General features: G+C 39.9%; 1 pseudogene; it reads left to right on the top strand.

Annotated features, from left to right (window-relative positions):
* LOC107797550 ((-)-germacrene D synthase-like) overlaps positions 1 to 12,203 on the top strand; it is a 31,030-nt pseudogene extending 18,827 nt beyond the window's left edge.
* The last annotated feature ends 6,694 nt before the right edge of the window (positions 12,204 to 18,897 follow it).

Raw genomic sequence — 18,897 nt, 5'->3', positions numbered from 1 at the left:
TGGCACCATGTAACTCGTCAAATGAGTCATCAATAAGAGGCAATGGATACCTATTCTTCACTGTAACCTTGTTCAACTGTCGATATTCAATACACATACGCATAGAACCATCCTTCTTCTTCACAAATAAGACAGGAGCACCCCAAGGTGATACACTAGGCCTGATAAAATCCTTATCAAGCAATTCCTTCAACTGCTCCTTCCGGGCTCCTTCATGCCCGGAAGATCAACTGGAAACACATCTGGAAAGTCCCTCACTACTGGAACTGACTCGATTGTAGAGGTATCCATACTGACATCTCTCGTATAGGCCAAATACGCATCACACCCCTTCTCAACTATTCGCTGAGCCTTAAGGAATGAAACGACCATGCGGGGAGTATACTATAAGGTACCTCTCCACTCTAATCTCGACAAGCCTAGCATAGCTAGCATCAAGGTCTTAGCGTGACAATCAAGAATAGCATAATGGGGCGACAACCAGTCAATGCCCAAGATAACATAAAAATCTACCATACTGAGTAATAACAAATCGGCTCTGGTCTCAAAACCACTAAGAGCATTCAAACACGACCAATATACGCGATCCACAATAAGAGAATCTCCCACAGGAGTAGATACATAAATAGAGAAACTCAAAGAATCCTGAGATATCGCTAGTTGTGGAGCAAAATAAGAAGAGATATATGAATACGTAGAGCCTGGGTCAAATAATACTGATGCATCCTTATGACAGACAGAGACGATACATGTGATGACTGAATCTGAAGCAACGGCCTCTGAACGTGCTGGAAGGGCATAGTACATGGCCTGGCCTCCCCCTCTAGGGCGACCTCGACCTCCCCGACCTCCACCTCAAGTTGGTTGAGGAGGTGGGGTGGCAGCTGGTGCTGGAAGAATGGCTGGAGGACCCGATGGAGCACGTGGAGGCTGATAAGTCAGTGGAGGTGCACCCCTCCTGGCTCTGGGGCAATCTCTAACCAGGTGACGAGTGTCACCACACTCAAAACAACCTCTCGAAGGATGCGGTGGCTGAGACTGACTCGGACATGGCCTACTGGACTGGCCGGTGATAGCACCTCGAGCAGGAGGCATACTGGATACTGGCGGTGCATAATAGTGCTCCTGAGTTCTATGAGGAGTTGGAACACCGCTAGCTGTTGGAAGGGCTGAATGAACAGGGCGACTCACGAAACCCTTACCATAGCATGCTACTGGCGCACGGGCTCCTGAATAATGACCAGTCTCTCGAGACCTCTTGGCCTCTCTCTCTTCTCTGTCCCGGGCAAACATGCCCTCCACTCTCCTGGCAATGCTCACTGCATGCTGATAAGTGATGTCCATCTCCAACTCCCTGGCCATACTGGTCCGGATACTGGGGTGGAGTCCCTCAATGAAACAACGAAACCTCTCTCTGACTGTAGAAACCAGAGCCAGTGCATGGCGAGCTAATTCACTGAAACAGACTACATACTCCGATACAGTCATAGCACCCTGACGCAACTGCTCAAACTCTACTCACCAAGCATCCCTGAGGCTTTGAGGAACATACTCACGCAAGAATATCTCTGAAAACTGAGTCCAAGTGAGTGAGGTTGCCTCGTCCGGACTACTCAGCTCATAGGCACGCCACCACTGATATGCTGCTCCCCTCAGTTGGAAAGCGATGAAAGAAACCCCACTCGTCTCCACAATGCCCATAGTGCGGAGAATATGATAACACTCCTAAAGAAAACCCAAAGCATCATCTGAAGATAGTCCACTGAAAGTAGGTGGGTGGTACTTCTTGTGCCTCTCAAGTCTGAGATGCTCTGACTCAGAAGCAGCTACCCTGGTCTCATGCTGAACCGGAGCCACTGAGGGCATAGGATATACTCTGGGCCTGATCAACCTGGACCCTCTGCTCAGGAGTGCGGGCTGCAGGAGTTTGTGCCCCTCCCCCGGCCTGAGATATAGAGGGAGCTATTGAAAATAGTACAGCCTGAGCCAGAGTGCTGAACATGCTCAATAACTGAGCTAAAGTCTCCTGGAGGGCTGGAGTAGTAATAGGGATCTCCGGTGCTGGCCCTCCAACTGGAGCTGCTGGGGGATATTCTGACTCAGCTCTTATAGGTGCTCGGGCTGCACCGCGTGGTCATCCTCTACCTTGACCCCGGCCTCTGGCGGCTCTGGCAGGGGGCACGGGTGCCTGATTGTCGGTCCTCCCAGTACGAGTCCTCACCATCTGTGAGAAAGAATAGAATAGAATCTTAAATTATTTTGTTTTGTATCAATAACTCGCATGACAAGGAAATCAGAGAAATATGATTGTTCTTAACAGTTACATAGCCTCCCGAAGATAAGTACGGACCTCTCCGCACCGATCTGCGAGACTCTAATAAACCGGCTTGTGACTCGCAACTCCTACGAACCTAGTGCTCTGATACCAACCTGTCACGACCAAACTAACCCTCCGTAAGGTATCGTGATGGCACCTAGTCTTTACGACTAGGTAAGCCTAATATTACGAAAAATGTAAAGAAAACACAACATCTTAAAGATACACAACATATTGTAAATAGCCAAAAGTAGTACCACTCGGCATATACAAAATAATTTTCCAAGACCCGGAATATCACTAAGTCACAAGCTGTTATAATCTTTGTAGCTCTATACAAAAGTCTGAAGATAATAAAGAAAGTCTCTAGGCGAGGAAGTAGAAGGGGACTCCGAAGATCTGGGGACGCAAGCAGTAGTACCTTGAAGTCTCCTAAAATTAGCAGCATGCACTAACCCCGAGGCTGATAACTCGCACCTGGATCTGCTCACGAAAACATGTACAGGGAAGGGCATGAGTACGCCACAATGGTACCCAGTAAGTGCCAAGCCTAACCTCGGTCGAGTAGTTACGAGATCAGGTCAAGGCCCAACCAAAGTAAATATAATAAATTAAACAGTAAAAGATATAAGTAAAATTTATGGTAACACAGTTAAAGCGATTCTCAAAAATTTAACAGTTAAGGAAGCCCTCATCTCAAAACAAGGTAAACACAGTAGGAAATCTCCCGGGATACCGTCCCGTAGTTCCGAATGAATATGCAGTACAAGGGGATCTCCCAGAATACGTCCGTAGTCCCAAAGTAAATATGCAGTGCTGGGAGATCTCCCCGAATACGTCCGTAGTCCCAAAGTAAATAAACAATGCTGGGGGATCTCCCGGAATACGTCCGTAGTCTCAAAGTAAATATGCAGTACTGGGGGATCTCCCGGAATACGTTTGTTGTCCCAAAGTAAATATGCAAGACATGGGGATCTCCTGGAATACGTCCGTAGTCCCAATTTAAATATGCAACGCAAGATGAAATGGCAGGTATGGCATCGAGTTATATAGTTTATACTGAACACGGATAAGGAAAATAGGGATTTAACTAAGCATGGCACACAAAATGTCAAATAGGCAGTTAAAACACGTAAGCATGCTTTTCTAGTCTAAACTAAACAATTAAACATATTAGTACAATTTAATAAGAGAAACAATTTATGATTTAAAAAGGATAAACATGATTTTTTTTGTTTTTTGCAATAACAGCCCATGTACGTACTCATCACCTCACGTACACGGCGCCCACACACCAAATAATATCAAGATATCCTAAGGGGAAAGTCTCCAACACAAGGTTAGACAAGCCACTTACCTCAAACCGCTCAAATCAACTCGATATCACGTTCTTGCCACGAGTATCCGACTCCAAATGGCCTGAATCTATTCAAATTAATTGCATAATGTAAATATAACTACAAGTAACTAATTTAACTAATTAATTCGAAGCTAAAGCGTGAAATTAGGAAAAACATCCAAAAACTCTCTTCGAGCCCACGTCTCGAAATCGGGTAAAAATTACAAATTATGACTAGGAAAACAACAATAGATTATTGTATTATGATCAAAATAGAGTTAGAATTCGTTACCCAATAGTTCTCCTTCAAAATCCCTCGAGAAATCGTCTCCCATGGTGCTCCAAATCAAATTTTTGTGTTATGAAATTTCAAACACTCGAAATTCCCTTTTTCTGCCCAGCGATATCCGCATCTACGCTCATGGGGCCACATCTGCGGTCCTGCACCTGTGGAAAAATTAACGCAGGTGCGGAAGTCACTTATTGGACTGGGTCCGCAGCTGCGGCTCCGCTTCTGCGGAAGATCATTCGCACCTGTGAGCCTAGCATGCCCTGTCTATTTCCACATCTGCGAACTCCCAAGCGCACCTACGAGTCCGCACCTGCAAACTCCCTCCACAGGTGCGAAACACCAGAACCAGCAATGCACCAGATTTTCCTAAGTCCAAATTTCTTCCCGTTAAGCATCTGAAACACACCCGAGGCCCCCGGGACATCAACCAAATATACCAACTAATCCTAAAACACCATACGAACCTAGTCAAACCTTCAAACCACATCGAACAATACCAAAATCCTGAATTAAGCACAGATTCAAGCTTAAGAATTTAAAATTTTCCAAATTCTACAAATGACGCCGAACCACATCAAATCTAGTCTGAATGACCTCAAATTTTACACACAGGTCACAAATAATACTATGAACCTACAGCCACTTTCGGAATTGCATTCCGAGCTCGATATCAAAATTTTCACTATCGGTCGGAATCGCCGAAAAAATAACTTTCGCCAATTCAAGCCTAAATCTACTACAGACCTCCAAAACACATTCCGCACGAGCTCTTAACCCCAAAATTACTCAACGGAGCTAACGGAGTTGACGGAATTCCATTCTGGATCCGTCTTCACACAGTTCTGACTATGGTCAAAACTCTAAGGCTTAAACATACAACTAGGGACTAAGTGTCCCAAAACTCTCTGAATTCCATAACCAATCACTCCGGCAAGTCGCAAAAGTAGAAACAAATATGGGAAAAGCAGATATTAGGGGATCGGGGCTCAAATTCTCAAAACTATCAGCCGGGTCGTTACAATTTTGGGGCTGCACTCGAGGGAAAAGGCTTTTGGATGAATTTCTTCGAAACTAGCCCTTTTATCATTTGTGGAGCTCCCGGGATCTGATCGACCCTGGAATTATATGTTTATACTTTTTTATCGTTGGCTTTGACTCGTTTTGTGAGTTCCTCGAGCAATTTAGTAATTTCGGGAGTAGTCCCTGATTCTTGCTTGTTTGACTTCACTATGGCTGGCTCCGTTCTGTGGGTGATTTCCCGAAGAGGGTCGGGCTCCGTCCTGCTTTGTATCTGAGTTTGGCTCTGCAACTGAGCTATCGCTATTTTCTAGGCTTGTAACATCTCGAAGATCATCCGTAAGCTGACTCTGATCTCATCCACGTTATGGGCGTCTCGAGCCACGAATCGAGTACCGCCCTGAATACTTTTTTCCGGTTCGGAATGTTGGTTCGCCTCCAGAGCCACTTGTGAATTAACATCTAGTGGTACTTCGACTCGGATTTCAGGTACTTCGATTCGAGCTTCAGTGACATCGTTAAGTGGCCTTCCGGCCTTGGGTATCAAATTGTTGGTTTCATCCTGAAAGCTGGCTTCGTGGTCGATAGGTAAAGCCATGAATCAAGGGTTTGCCATTGCTGATCCGAAGTTGTAAACTGGTGCGTATTGTGGATTTGTATCAAACAACCACTGTTATACTTTGCCCCGCGGTGGGTGCCAAACTATTTACCCGAAAAATCTGATATAATTGAATTTATAAGTAGTTCTAAGGATATGTGGTATAGCTTGACATAAATCGTATGTAGAAGTGGAAATGTTCAGATTCTTGGCTATAGAAATGGTATATAAATTATTGAACTAGACCGGTGAGTATGCTGAATAATACAAGCTTAAAAGATTTATTCTTCAATAAATAGAAGTAGTCTTCTCTTACAATGTGTGAACCTCTTTATGCTTACAAGGATCCCCCCTCCCCCTTATAGTAGAGGGATCTTACTTTATTTATAATAAAAAATATATAGTGGAGGACCCATGATGAATTGTCTCTTCTTCGATCACTGCCAAGATTTTCTCCTCTAGTGCGATTTCAACGGCTCTTGTCTGCGAGCTCGATACTGGTTCGAGCTCGGTATTGGGTCGAGCCCTCGGCCTTGAGTTCGAGTTTGACATTCGGGGCGAGTGCCAATCGGTCTGTGCATCCCCGACAACCTTCTCTTTGCCTTGCGGTTCGATTTGGTCATCGACTTAATAATGATACTGAGCCGATTCCTCGATCGGTCTTGGAGCTCGAGGCTTGTTTGTACTATCCTCGGAACTCGTCTCGAGCTCTCACTTCGATTGCTTACCATTTGAACCGATCAAACATACGGAGGCCGAAATCTATTTCGACCGTATACAGGATTTTCTATAAAATTGCAAAGGTTTTACGATCGTTACCATAGGTCTAATTTATAGTAATAAGTATGACAGGAAGGGCAAAGTATTGTTTATTCTTGCGAGTACATTTGAAAATTATGTGACATTATTAATTCGTTTTTTCTAATTTATTTTATTATACATCATTTTTAGTAGTTTCATATCGGTTAATAGATTTTGAAATGGTTAATATGGTGTAAACAGATGTGTTCGAAAAGTTCAAGGACAATGAAGGAAATTTTGAGAAGGCATTGACGACTAACGTGCCAGCAATGTTAAGTTTGTATGAAGCTGCACATATGAGAGTCGATGGAGAGGATATTCTCGAGGAAGCCTTAGTCTTCATATCAAATCATTTAAAATCAATGATTCCTATCTTGAGTGATTCCTTTAGGGAACAAGTAATGCATGCCCTAAACCAGCCAATCCATATGAGCTTAACAAGGGTAGAAGCAAGGATATTCCTATCTAGGTACCGAAGTTATGACACAAAGAATTAACTACTATTGGAATTTGCAAAGTTGGATTTCAACTTGTTGCAAAAGGAGCATAGGAAGGAGCTAAGTTCTATTACAAGGTACATAATTATTTATTTTTTATGAAAAATGCGCGACAATACACTCTCTATTTGATCAGGACACACTCACTATATTTTTAAATTGGAAAGGTGGGTTAAAGAACAATTAACCTAAATTACCTCACCTAACCACTTAAACTAAAAATAATTAGTGCATGTATAATACATATATAATATATGTATAATCGTGTATAGTTAGTATATAATCTATATATACCTGTTAAAAGAGGTAATCAGTGAATCTAGCCGGCAATTTATGTAAATATCCCGTAAAATGTGATTTGTGGTGACTAATAGTATATGGTAAAAGAGTATATGATTTTTATAAAAACAAATAGAACATTGCTTAGCCAATGTGATTTGTGGTGACTAATAGTTAACTTAAATTAATATTAATATTCAACTTTTTCTTTCTCATAATAAAACTTGTATTTGATATTCTTTCTTTTCCTCTTACTAAGTTGTCTATTATCTAAAAACAAAATAAGGGATGAAAGGCCGTAAAAACTTATTTTCATCAGTTGTTTATACCAAGCCAATAAATATAAGAAATTTATCTCTCATATATAATTTTTAACACTTAATGAAGGTTGAGTGATATATATTTTCACTTTAAATTTTTTTATTCTTAAGGTTAAATGTTTAGTTAGGTGTAAACTCCCGGTGCGGATGAGTTTTTACTAATGAAAGACATTGAATAAACTAAAATTGCTTCTTTTTCATTCTTTCAAGCACTGCAACGGCCATAGAATTTTATTCTGATAACAAGTTATGGAATTCTAGAAATTAGATTTTATTTTTCTAACTTTCTATTGTTATTTCTTTATTTAAATTTGAAATTTATTATTTCTATATTTTTACCTTCGCAGTAGTATATTGCTTTTTTATTATTTATCAGAATTTACATAAGTCAACTATTTAATATGTATCAGGTTATACTATATGATTTTTTATTTATAGTTTAAGGCTTCTAAAAACGTTTGGCTTTAGGCCTCCAAATTAACGCTGCTTACCATTCACCGCTTCTCGGCATTAATTGAGAAGAAAAAGGTGTATCTTGGACCTAAAGACCTACAATAACCATGATGTATGCATAGCAAGAAAAGGTTATATCACTTCATTTCTCTTTATATTGGACTGAAAAGAAAGTCACAAAGGATAAAATAAATTGAACTGCATTTCTGGCTAGTCAATGTTGCAAGGCAAAGTTGCACAATGACCTGAGTATTAATCATGTGTAGGACAAGAGATATTTTTTAGTTAGAGACTGATTGAGAGATTTTATTTTGGATTTAGGTGGTGGAAAGATTTGGACATTGTAACCAAGTGTCCTTTTGCACGAGATCGATTAGTAGAGAGCTATTTTTGGGCATTGGGAGTGTACTTTGAGCCAAAATTTGCTATTGCAAGAAGAATGCTCGCTAAAGTAATTGGCTTGGCTACCATTATCGACGACATTTACGATGTGTATGGAACTTACGATGAACTTATGTGTTTCACAGAGGCAATTGAGAGGTTTGTTAAATTCTTCACAATTTGTCCCTACTTTTTTCTACTTTCAATATAGTACTCCTCTCCATCTTTTTGACAAATGCCAGATCTTCTCTCTTTCTTTTGTTCTAAAAACATATACGATTTGGTTTCTATATTGTGTGCTTTAGGCCCTTTTGAAACTTTCAAAATGAAAGTACAATGTAAAAAGCGTCCCCACCTAGTAGAAATCTTCATGGCAGTGATTTTCGATGGAAGACATCGACTGTGATGCCATGGACAAGGGTTTGTCCCTCCATTTTCATTTTCTGTCGTTTTTGATCGTTGGTTCCTTTCTGGCCAATGCTCGCTCACGGTCGGAGGTAAATGTAGCCTAGTTATACTCAGTGTATACTAATCTAATATTCAATGTATATATTAAACACACTTGAGTATACAAAGAGTATATGTAGTATACACATTATACTCAGCAGTATAATCAGTGTATACTGTTTACACACACTAAGTATATACGTAGAATAAACTATGAGTATACATCGAGATGCAGTGTACGTTCAGGTAGCCTTCAACATAGTGCATGATGACCAAAAACTCTACTTTTTGGTGAAGTATACCAGATTGATTCGTTGGAGGAGTGGAAAAGAGGAAATCCGTAATGGGAATCAAATCTTAGTGGGGCCGATTTTGTCATTTTACATATTTTCACATTTTTCAAATCCATTATGGTAGGTGGAGATTGGGGTGGGTGAGACTGGTCGGTGGGTGGATTTTTTTGTTTAGATTTTAAAATTTCTACTTTGTTCTTGAGGATATACAGCTAACAAGTTTTAAAGTCTTTTTTTCTTTTTTAAACTCTGTGTCATATCAAATACCGCTCATATATTGGGTCGAAAAGAGTATACACTTGGGTGTTTGATTTTGTTTCTAAATAAGGACAATTAACATTCTTAATGAAATTGACTAAAAAAGAAAGACTATCATGTATTGGAGCATTCCATAAAGAATTGCATTTGGAAAAGAGATGCATATTGCCTAACGAGGAAATCATCATTATGGCCATTTGCAGTGTTAAAATAAGAAAAATTTCCTTTTTAGTTCTTTTACATGTAAAAATAGATCTTTTACGTGTAAAAGTAAATTTTTTCAGGTATAAAAAATGAAATAAGGTCATTATTTCTGTTAATTATGTACTGCTCAAATTGACCTATAAGATTCTTGACAAGCAGATGGGACGTTAGTGCCATTGATAAATTGCCGCCATATATGAAATCGTGTTATCTTGCCATTCTCGATGTTTATGCTGAAATGGAGGAGGAATTGGCCAAGAGAGGAGAATCTTATCGGGTTGACTACGCCAAAAATGAGGTCATATCTACTTAGTTACAATTTGTATTACTACGTTCATATAATTATTTCAACGTTTCTTCTTGGATTAAATATACATCGTTTCCTGCAATTGAAAATTGCTATTAACGAAACATAAAAAGAGAAAATTATTGGTAAAGGGTGATTTTGTATAAGTAGGATCATTCGGCGCCGCTTTAAATTTTAACCTCGATAAGATAAGTCATGGAAAAATTGCTTCCAATCATAATTTTGAGAAGCACTCCTCCCAATCAACATAAGTTTTCATATGGAGGTTACCGGGATTTGTCATAAGATATGGCAATTGCCATAACTGGCAATCACGTGAATTTACCATAAAATATGATAATTATTAGAATTAATTATCTATAATAATCACTAGAATTTGCCATAAAATATAATAAATATGGTATTCGCCAGAAATTATTATATGGTGACACCAAGGTTGGCCACAATATATGGCATTCGCCGAAATTTTCATATGGAAAAATTCTGGCGATCGACTGAAATGCTTATTTCCCAACTTTTTTTTTACAAGAGTTAAAATGTAAATGATGTCCTAAAAAGGTCCAGCATAGTTTTTTGAATGGTAAAGTAGTTTGTCAATCTGATATATGATGCTCGATTATCCATTTTGGTATACGAATTTTGCAATGCCATTAATTCACTTCTCACGTTCATAAAATATATATTTGCATGTTCAATGTTTATCATAGGAAATTGCATTCATTTACTTTCTTTTGTCTTTAACTTATTCATTTCTAATGTTATTATTCTTAATCCAGCAGAAGTGAGATTTGTTTTTAAAATTTAAGCCATTAACCTCCGGCAAGGTGCCTTTGGGGTTTGGCTTGACCACTACCATAGATCTCCTCTCATTTTGTATATCGATGCTCTTAATCTAAATAGTCACTCATCCAATTGTTTAAACTAAAGGTAATTAGCATATGTATAGTATATGTATAATTTATATATGATACATATATAGTCGTGCATAATTAGTATAAAATCTCGGGTTTAAAAAATTAAACAGTAAATTTGACCAAATATTTATATAAAATCCCATATCTTGTGAGTTCGAGTCACCCCAAGAGCAAGGTGAGAAGTTCTTGGAGGGAGGGATGTCGAGGGTCTATCGGAAACAGCCTCTCTACCCTAGGGTAGGGGCAAGGTATGCGTACACACTACCCTCCCCAGACCTCACTGGTGGGATTATACTGGGTTATTGTTGTTATTGTATTTATATAAAATCCCTAATTTCTTCCCATTCTTAGTTGATAGTACATAATCCCATTTCCTTGTAAACCCCCCCCACCCCAAAGGTTGATGAGCTATTCCTGAGTGACTCTTTAATGACATAGTGACTAAATATTTTGGACTTGTACTCCAGATGAAAAAGTTGACTAGGGCATATTTTGAAGAAGCAAAGTGGTCTCATTCAGCTTGTTATGTCCCAACTTTTGAGGAGTACATGAAGGTTGCACTTGTTTCTAGTGGTTACATGATGGTTGCAACAACTTCTTTAGTTGGCATAGATGATAATTTGATAAACAAGAATGTCATGGATTGGGTTACACATGAACCTTTAATTGTTCAAGCTTCAACAATAATTGCCAGACTGATGGATGACATGGCTGGACATGAAGTAAGAATATGTTATGCTTGTTAAAGTTCTTTCATTGCTTAAAATTAGGGCTGTCAAATTTGGCCCAGTTATTGACCTGCCTATTTATTAAACTCAATTCATCTATACCCAACTCATCTCAATCCATTTAAAGTTGAGTTAATTTTCAGCTCAAATTGAGTAACTTTACCAAAATATCTTAGAACTAAATTTATTTCTTTGTTTGACATGTTATATATGACCATAACAAAACAAAAAAAAGTCTTATTTAATAATTATATAATTCATAAGAAAACAATATATATCAACTAAAGATTGATAAGAGTTGGGCGGGTTGGGATATAACTCAAATTTTAGCCTATATTGACCCAATATATTACAGCTGCTTCTCAAAGTGAACACATTTTTGTAGTTTGAACAGGAAAGAGGACATGAACCTTCAGCAGTAGAGTGCTACATGAAGCAGCATGGAACATCAGAAGAAGAGGTGTTTTTGGAGCTTCAAAAATTAGCAAGTAATGCATGGAAAGATATAAACAGACAATGTTTGTATCCAAGAGAAGTACCAATGCTTATTCTCATGCGAGTTCTCAATCTTGCACGCGTGATAGATCTCCTTTACAAAGATGAAGATGCATTTACACATTCCACTACCAAGCTCAAGAACATCATTACTTCAATATTGGTTGATCCTGTTCCATAATGCAACCATGTTAGGGTCATCTGATATCATCATTTATACCTATACTGATCTTTATATAAATAGCTGGTCTAATTCATATTTATAGCATGTATACGTAAATTATACTATCATTATATACGATTACATATATATTATACATATATTATACATTCGCTGATTATTTCTAGTTTAAGAGATTGGGTGTGCAGCTATTTAGGTTAATTTTTCTTATGCTATACTATAGACCACCTACTTATTTTCTAGTAAATTTATCCGCGTTCATTACCAACATCGTCAAATGAAAATTTACTTAGATTTAGCGGAACAATCTATTTTTCTAGTCAACTTAAAATTGTTTTTTTCTATACATAAACATAATATTTGACAACAGAACTAATGCCGCAAATGGTTTAAGTAGATGCCGACTTATAGAAAATGCTAACCTCATCTATCTTCAAGGAGATTACTTGTACGGAGTAGACTACCCTCCATTATCCTGATGACTATGGAGGTACTTGCTTAATCCCTGAGCAACTAACTGTGAATACTTAGCTATCTCGTAGCTCATCATATCATCTCTCTCATCTATAGGGATATATCAGACTAATGAATCCTAAATCACAACCTCATTCAAGTTAATCCCCCGAGCCTAAGTTGTGGTCTATAACTGGCTACATGTCCTCCGGAATAGCATATCTTTATATTACGGAAAAACATCTCGCACCTAATCTGCGATATCATCACAAGCCGTTGTTGCCCAAACTGAGAATATGTCCTCGCCAGCATGTAGGAATAGCTATTCTGGCTCTCGAGGTCCGATTTAGTCTCCACCACAATCGGGGAGTTTGGACATGTGTGGAGCCAGTGTCCCCATTGTTTTGGAGGTTGAGTTCAACAGAAGGGTCAGGTTAGCTCCGCCAACTAGGGGTGGGGCTCAGGCAGCTAGAGGCCGCCTTAGAGGGGGAGGCCGTTCAGGTGGCAGTCAGGCTCGATGCTATGCTTTCCCTGCCAGGCCAGAGGCTGTTGCTTCATCCCGAGCAATCACATGTATTGTCTCATTATGCCAAAGAGAAGCTTCTATATTATTTGACCCTGGTTCCACTTATTCGTATGTATCACCATATTTTGCTCATTATCTGGATATGCTCAGTGAGTCCTTAGTCTCACATGTTCATATATCTACGCCGATGGGTGATTATATTATTGTGGACCGTGCATATCGATCATGTGTAGTAACAATTGGGGGATTGGAGACTAGGGTTGATCTCTTATTGCTTAGTATGGTTGATTTCGACGTGATTCAGGGCATGGATTGGTTGTCCACATGTCATTCTATTATTGATTGTCATGCTAAGACCGTGGCGATGGCGATGCCGGTGTTACCTAGAATCGAGTGGAGAGATTCTCTGTACTATGTTCCCAGTAGGGTGATTTCATATCTGAAGGCACAACGGATGGTTGGGAAGGGATGTTTGTCATATTTGGCTTTTGTGAGGAATGTTGGTGATAATACTCCTACCATTGATTCTATTCTAGTGGTACGAGACTTTCCAGATGTGTTTCCTGCAGACCTGTTGGGCATGCCACCCGACATGGACATTGATTTTGGTATTGACCTGGTGCTGAGCACTCAGCCCATTTCTGTTCCTCTGTGTGGTATGGCACCAACAGAGTTGAAGGAATTGAAAGAGCAGCTTCAAGAGCTTATTGATAAGGTGTTCATTAGGCCTAGTATGTCACCTTGGGGTGCACTGGTTCTGTTTGTGAAGACGAAGGATGGTACTATGTGGATGTGCATTGACTATAGGCAGTTGAACAAAGTTACAAGTAAGAAAAAGTATACTTTGCCGCGCATTGATGACTTATTTTATCAGCTTCAGGGAGTTAGGGTGTTCTCTAAGATTGATTTGAGGCCTGAGTATCATCAGTTGAAGATTCAGGACTCGGATATTCTAAAGAAGACATTTAGGACCTTCTATGGTCACTATGAGTTCATTATGAGGTCTTTTGGGCTGACCAATGCCCCAACAACATTCATGCATCTGATGCCTAGTGTATTCCAGCCATATCTTGATTCATTTGTCATAGTATTTATTGATGATATCCTGGTGTACTCACATGACTGTTGCATTAGAGGTTCAGGACTCGGCCAATCAGTTCGTGAGGTTAGATGTTTCGGAGCCCGGTCGGGTTCTAGCTTGCGTGGTTTCTTGGTCTTCCTTATATGATCGCATCAGATAGCGTCAGTATGACAACCCCCATTTTCTTGTCCTTAAGGACACGGTTCATCCATCCCGTGTGATGCAAAGATGTACCAGGACTTGAGGTAGCACTATTTGTAGAGGAGGATGAAGAAAGACATAGTGGAGTTTGTTGCTCGATGCTTGAATTGTCAGCAGATGAAGTATGAGCAGCAGAGGTCGGACGATTTACTTCAGAGTCTTGGAATTCCTGAGTGGAAATAGGAGCGTATCGCCATGGACTTCGTAATTGGGCTCCCACAGACTTTGAAGAAGTTTGATGTTATTTGGGTGATTGTGGATTGGTTGACTAAGTCCATGCATTTCATTCTAGTTGGGACTACCTATTCTTTAGAGTGGTTGACTGAGATCTATATCCGCGAGATTGTTTGCCTTCACGGTGTGCCAGTGTCTATCATTTCAGATAGGGGCACATAGTTCACATTGCAGTTTTGGAGAGCAGTACAACGAGAGTTAGGCACACATGTTGAGTTGAGTAAGGCATTTAACCCTCAGACGGACGAACAGTCCGAGCTCTCCATTCAGATATTGAAGGATATGCTACGCACTTGTGTCATGGATTTAGAGGGTTCATTGGATCAGTTTCTGCCGCTTGCATAGTTTGCCTTCAACAATAGCTACTAATCGAGTATTCAGATTACTCCATATGAGGTCTTGTATGGGAGGCGGTGTTGGTCTCCGGTTGGTTGGTTTGAGTCGGGTAAGGCTAGGCTATTGTGTACTGACTTGGTTCAGGATACTTTGGAAAAGGTTAAGTTGATTCAGGATAGGCTTCGCACGGCACTCTCTAGACAAAAGAGTTACGCAGATTGAAAGGTTCCTAATGCTGCCTACATGGTGGGGGAGAAGGTATTGCTCAGAGTTTCGCCCATGAAGGGTGTTATGATATTTGGGAAGAAGGGCAAGTTGAGGCCTCGATATATTGACCATTTTGAGGTGCTTGAGAGGATTGGAGAAGTGGCTAAGCTTGCATTGCCACCTATTCTATCGAGAGTTCATCTAGTGTTTCATGTTTCCATGCTCCAGAAGTATTTCGACGATCCGTCTCATGTTTTGGACTTTAGCACGATTTAGTTAGATGGAGATTTGACTTATGATGTAGATCCGGTGGCCATTTTAGATTAGCATGTTCGGAAGTTGAGGTCAAAGAATATAGCTTCAATGAAAGTACAATGGAGAGGTCAGCTAGTCGAGGAGGCCACTTGGTAGACCGAGCAAGAGATGCGGAGCAGATATCCATGCCTATTTAAGACCCCGGGTATGCCTCTAGACCCGTTTGAGGATGAACGTTTGTTTTAGAGGGGGAGAATATAATGACCCCACCGATCGTTTTGAGTATTGTAACCCCATTCCTCATTCTATGCTCAATTGTTGATATATTATTTGTCGGGATTGTTAGTTTGGTTCCGAAAATTTTTCGGAATGGACTGGGACACGTAGTCCTAAGGTTGGAAGCCTAAGTTGAAAGAGTTGACCGGATGTTGACTTATGTGTAAATGACTACGGGGTAGGGGTAAGGTCTGCGTACACTCTACCTTCCCCAGATCCCACTAGTAGCATTCTACTAGGTTGTTGTTGTTATTGACTCAGGAATGGAGTTTTGACAGTTCTGATAGCTTCGTATGGTGATTTTAGACTTAGGAGTGTGTCTGGATATTGATTTGGAGGTCCGTAGGTGATTTTGGCTTGAATTGGCGAAAGTTGGAAAAGTTTAAGTTTGGAGAGTTGAGAAGTTTGATCGATAGTTGATTTTATGGTTACCGGGCTTGGATTTTGGTTCAGGAAGTTGGAATAGGTCCTTTGTGTAATTTATGACCTATGTGCAAAATTTTAGGTTAATCGGAGTTGGTTTGGTATTTTACGGCATAAGTTTTGGAAGTAAGAAGCACATAAGTTCATTATGCTTCAATCTATATGCAGTTCGAGGTTTTAGTGTTGTTTGATGTGATTTGAGACTTCGAGCGAGTTCATATGATGTTTTAGGAAATGTTGGTATGTTTGGATGGGGTCCTGGGGGCCTCGGGTGTGATTCGGATCATGTTCGGCTCATTTTTGGACGTGTGTGATTACTGAAGTCAGAGTTGTTGATTTCCTCTTTCGCGATCGTGAAAGGAGGACCGAGATTGCGTAGGGTTAAGTCCGGCAGGTGGGAATTTGCATTGTGCGTTCGTGAGGTTACGTCTGCGATAGCGAATCTTTGTGGGGTTGTGCTACGCAAACGCGTTGGAGGGGACGCATTCGCGAAGAAGGAAGAGGAGGCCTGGGAATGTTTCATGTGTTGTTATTTGTGATCACGTGAGTCTTTATGGGAAGTTAGTCACCATGTTCGCGACCTGAAGAGTGCGTTCGTATATAAGGTTTTTGGTACTGAAGATTTTGTTCTTCGCGATCGTGTAGTGTAATCATTGGGCATACTATTAAAATATCAAAATCGTGGGTTTGAACCCATTACACATATTTTGAGCCAGAGACCTCGGATTTGGGCGATTCTTGAAGGGATTTTAAGGAATTTAATTAGGTAAAGTGATTCTAACTCAGATTTGGTTAATATACATGAATCTATCATTATTTTTACCATTTAATTAGTGCTTTGAATTGGAAATATTGGGGAAGATTTGTGAAAATTCATAGACTATAATTTAAGGATTTGAAGGTTGAGTTGAGATCGGAAATGAGTAATTTTGGTATGGTTGGACTCGTTGTTGAATGGATGTTCGGATTTTGTTAATTTTATCGGATTCCGAGATGTAGGCCCGGGGTTGACTTTTTTACTTTTATTTAAAAACCTAGCTTTATCATTTGGAATTGATTTCTATAGCTTGTATTGATTGTATTAAGTTGTTTGTGGATAGATTCGAGTCGTTCGGAGGCCGATTAGCGAGGCAAGGGCTTGTTAGAGTAGAGATTTACAGGGTTTGAGGTAAGTAACACTTCTAAACTTGGTTATGAGGATATGAATCCTTGAAATACATGTTATGTGGTTGGCGTTGAGGTGGCGCGCATGTTAGGTGATGACCGTGTAGGCGTGCACCATGGAAATTGTGACCAAGTTGATTTCGTGCTAGTGTGTAGTTATCAAAGCCTGCTGCTATTCATGAAACTCCTACTTGTTAGAGTAATTGAGCTACAATCAATGTTAGAAATCATGTTTAGACTATATACATGTTCTGTTGGGACACACTGAGGTCACTTCTGCTCTTGATTTATTTGCTTAAATTGCAATTATGTACTCACTCACATCTATCAATTGCATGTCATATCTCAGTCTCTATTTCCATTTATTGCTACATCATATTATCATTGTTTGGGTTGATTGTCATGAGATTTGTGAGCCGAGAGACTGGAGAGATTGATGACTGAGTGAGACCGAGGGCCTGATTGGGAGTGATATTTATGTGATCGGGTTGCACGCCACATCGGGCTTTATTTATTCATGCCATGATTGTCTTATATTAGCACTTGGGCAAGATCCGCCCCTCTGGAGCCTGAGATACCAGCAGTGGGCACAGGTACCTATTGAGTGTGAGTGCGAGTGCGAGTACCGAGTGATTGAGAGTGCTGAGTGATTGAGAATGCTGAGTGATTGGGAGCACTGAGTGGTTGACCGTGGTGAATAAGGATGAATACTCCGAGAGTATGCGTATATGGCTTTATCACTGTGTTGCATTACAATTGACATGCATATTTGACATGTAGATATCGAAATGTAACATACCTCATATTAGTCATACTTGGCATATTTTATCCTTATTGAGCTCAAACTGTTACTTATTGAGTACACTGGGTCGGTTGTACTCATACTACACTCTGCACTTCGTGTGCAGATCTAGGTATTTCTAGGCACGATGGTTGCTAGGTTTGGAGTTTCATCTGCTTGGAGATTTTTGAGGTAGCTGCTTTGGCGTCTGCAGACCTCGACTCTCCTTCTTTTCCTTTATTTAGCACTATTCTTTCTTTCCAGACAGTTGTATTTGAAGTCATGACTGTATTGTCATTTAGATGCTCATGTACTCAGTGACACCCTGATTTTTCAGAATTTTGTATTTGAGATGCAGCATTTCTTATCGGCTATTTATGAGAGTTAGTACTGTTAAACCTATTTCATCTAGTTTTCAATTTAAAAATGTGTAGGTATTGGTGGTTGTTGGCTTGCCTAGTGCCGTGATAGGCACCATCACGACATGTTGATATTTGGGTCGTGCCATCATTAATCTATCCTTACATGCTTTATTTGGCATTGTTAATACTTGTATTTGTCCTAACATACTCAGTTGAAGTTACTGTTTCCTTATTTCCTTGTTAATTATTCAACTATTGAATTATTCACCACTCTACAGAAATTATGGTTGATACTTACTGGGTACCATTGTGGTATTCTCATATTACGCTTTTGAACATTTTTTGTGGAGATCGAGGTACCTCATACCAGGCTAGGCACCAGTGAGTAGATCTTCCAGATCAAAGACTTTCAAGGTATACCTGTCAAAGTCCTCAGGCCTCGGAGTCACCCTCTGTCCTTGTTTTCTATTGCTTACG

This window comes from Nicotiana tabacum, chromosome 19, assembly GCF_000715075.1.
Source record: "Nicotiana tabacum cultivar K326 chromosome 19, ASM71507v2, whole genome shotgun sequence".
Lineage (NCBI taxonomy): Eukaryota > Viridiplantae > Streptophyta > Magnoliopsida > Solanales > Solanaceae > Nicotiana > Nicotiana tabacum.
This window is presented reverse-complemented; position numbering and strand designations above follow the sequence as displayed.